The following is a 3,900-nucleotide window of genomic DNA, read 5'->3' on the forward strand; positions in this document are numbered from 1 at the left end:
AGATGTTATGTTTCCCTCGGACTGACTCGCAGAGATAACATAACGAGTTATACAATTTAATTATTACATTTATTGTTCAATTACATACAAAGAACGCACTCACCCAATGTTCGTTATGAATAAACAAAAGTCATGTCCGCCATATATATATCAATGACATTTTACTACGACAGTCCCACAAGACAACAACAATGAAACAATGAACTCAGACGAACCACATGACACACGGAACGTCAGACGAATTACATATCTAACAGTCCATATAACAGAAGATGACTCTTGAGTCCAGCTTTACTGAGGCAAGGTCTTGCATGTCAGCATCATAGCAATATCTTTACCATCTGGAAGTGCAACAGTGATACCCTTCCTGACATCCCTCCTTACTTTCTCATGCGCAACTCGAGATTTCTCAAAAGTAACTGTCTCCTCGTACTTAACCTTTCTCCACCTGATACGGTCAATAGTTATGCCCTTCTATGTGTCAGGAGAGATGCAAGCATCTCTTAAGGAAGCCTTCTGCAAGTCTTTGTACCTTTTTTGTTTTTGGTTTATGTGGAGGTCGTTCTCCTTTAGCTAACTCTCCATAAAAGAGTTGATTTGGCATCCTTGAATCTTTCATCCTGACCAGATGACCACTCCATCTGAGCCTTTGCTTCAACACAAGAGCTTCTATACTTTCACACCGAGAGCTTTCCAATATCTCAAGATCACTGATGCGGTCCTACCACTTAATGCCATAGATCCGCTTGAGACAAATCTGATGGAAACGTTCCAGTTGTTTAAAGTGGTATCGATATGTGACCCACGTCTCGCAGGCACAAGGAAAAGAAGAGAGTACACACGCCTTGTACACCTTCATCTTTGTCTTCCTGCATATGTCTCACCGACTTCAGAGGGACCTGTAGTAACGCCTGCGCATGAGTAGTCTTACGCATGCGTAGAATTAATAAAGCAAGCGTTTCCCGCTCAATTCATTCTCTTTCTCGCTGGCCAGCGATTGAGCATGGACGTGTGTTTAAAGCTGTCCCTACATCTTTCGGTCTTATACTCGACAGCTCGTTATTCTCACCTCTAAAGATGTATAACTAAAGATTTGTATGTTTTACCAAGTAAATAAATGTTGTTTAAGTTGTTTAGTCTGGAGTTCAGCGTTCCGTCCATTTCTTTAATTTTATAGTAGAAAGTCAGGTATACAATCTAAAGATGTATAACCCACTTTCTACTAAACACCTTTCTAGCCTTCCGAAAGCATCACTTGTTTTCCTAATTCTGTATGGGATTTCATTATCCAAATTGCTATATCTATTAACAGGGTTTTTCAGGAAGACAAACTGATCAACTACACCAAATCGTTTACCATACACAGATATTTGGTTCACTATACTGTTTACCAGGGGCAGGTTGGTACATGACAACAGTTTTCTTGAGACTGACTGTCTATCCTAAGGCAGTGCAAGCATCAGAAAATGCATTCAAAATGTGTTGCATATCAATCTCTGTGTGCGCTACTAGATCGCAATCATCTGCATACAAAAGGTCTCTTATGATCGAGATAAATATCTTTGTTTTTGCAGTAAAGCGCCTGATATTAAATATGCTGCCAGAAGTTCGATAATGGATGTAAATACCATATCTGCAGTTTCTCAACGTAATACAGAAAACCATCGCAAATAGGGTCGGTGCCAGAATATCCCCCTGTTTTACTCCATTTTGTATTGAGATAGGCTCCGACCGACATACATACATACATACATACATACATACACACACACACACACACACACACACAGACACTCATGCATATGTACACACATACGCATTTTAGTAGTTTTGTTTTGTCATTCTTAGTTGTTGCATATTTGATTTGATTGAGTCTACTTGTAGAAGGCCTCTTTCGATTCTCCAAACTGAGGTCATCATTGAAAAAAAATTCCTTCTTTGTGAACATTACAACATGGAATAAAAAAAATACATTAACATTCATCTTTGGATTTGTTAAAGGGAAGTCGGATTTATTGTGTCGTGAGGTTGGTCGTTGTTGGTCTTTCTTCGTCGAGTCACCATTTTAGCGGAGTCGAGTTGTCGTGAGAGACTGATGTTGTGACTTTATTAATTAAATATAAGATCAGATTGGCTGCGTATATTAAAACAAAAACAAACTCGCGAACATTTAACAACAGATTTAATTAAAAGAAGTTTGTGTATGTACACATATGTTACGAATAGCTTCCTAGATTCTAAGGCAGGATTCAAAACCGAATCTACATTTTTCTGCCAGTTCTCGACTTTTGCTCTTAGAGATTTATGACAGTCAACTGTCACACTTAGTTAACCTTTATTGTTTTAGATAAAATTCTTAGGTTAAATACAGTTCGAGAGAGATAAACTTACATCCAACTTTACAACGTATATAAATACAGTAACCAAATTCGGTTCTTTCTTTCTTTCTTTCTTTCTTAGGAGGAGGAGAAGGAAGCAAGTTATGCGAGGAACGACACAGCTTTTACCCTCTCTACATGTCTAAACTCTCTTATTATTTCTTTCTCGATTTCTTCCACCAGTCTTCTGGCAGTTACCCACAAATGAATTTAACAGAGCAGAAAATTATCATTGTATAACTACAGCTCGTCGAAGTTGTATTTTATATTATAATGAACAAATAAACACTCTTATTCATGTTTGGTACTCCTTATTTTTTCATTGTTTACTTTTCATTTCGTACTGCTAACCATGCTTTCTGCCCTGCGAGCATTTATTTCTTTACATGATAGCCCGTTCGTAACCCAGCGACATAATTAACTTACTATTTAATGCCGCGTTCATTCTCCGAAAACAAGTAATTCACGTGCATTCAATTTTATAATGTGCCTTTCTCTCTGGTCGCTTGCATAGCATATCTTTCATGCACACATATCGTACATTTTTTTCTGCATGGTTTTTCGCTACAAGCTTTCTCATAAGCGCTTGCAGTTTTAAGCAGGTTAATTCATCTTTGCCCTATTCTATATTTTTTGTTTAAAAAGATAACACTGTGTCACAAACCTTTTTTTTTTTGTCTGGTGCCTTGAATATTTCAACGAATTTCTAAGTGATTTTACCAGCTACATTCCAAAATAACTTCGGTTTTTCTGTATCAGGTCTAGTTTTCTAACGAAACCTGATAGAGTAAGTATTTTATTCATACAAAAGGCATATAGTATGAATCAATAAAGAGAGCGTAACACAAAACAAAACGAAGTACAAATAAACATTCAAAATTGAAAATGCGCATTGTTTAAGATTCTTGGCAGAAAATTCAAGGAATAAATTTGCGCTTCTTTGTGCACCTTGAATGTTGAGCAACAGGAGTATCTCGTTTTAAACACCAGCAATAATCTGCCATCATCACAGCATCCTAACGTCCTTGGTACTGAGTTTCCATCTCCTTGATGACTGATGGAATCGTTCGCCTTGTTCATCGCTAACATCTCCGAGATTTTCAGGAAAACAAACAAAATGACTAAAAAGATAATGCATTTTGATGCTCATATTCGCGCCAATATCACGAAAAGTTGATATTAAGTTGGTAATAAGGTCTTAATAGTTTTCACTTTTGTGTTTCCCAAAGAAATTTTGCACTACTTCTGCAAAGGTTAGCCAAGCTGATGCTTCATTTTCGCTCATTACTTTCATGAGATTTGTATCCTTCAAGAGCTTACAGATTTGTGGTCCCTCAAAAATCGCTGCTTCAAATTTTTTCACTCGTCAAGTCCGGAAATACACTGCAGATATACTTGAAGTACTCCCCATTTTTGTCAAGAGCTTTGACGACTTACTTGATCAATCTGAGGTTGATGTGTAAAGGGGGAAAATGGTCTTATCTCGCTCAACTAAAGGTTGTCCAATATATTGGCAACTCTA

This window comes from Octopus bimaculoides, chromosome 9 (assembly GCF_001194135.2).
Source record: "Octopus bimaculoides isolate UCB-OBI-ISO-001 chromosome 9, ASM119413v2, whole genome shotgun sequence".
NCBI lineage: Eukaryota > Metazoa > Mollusca > Cephalopoda > Octopoda > Octopodidae > Octopus > Octopus bimaculoides.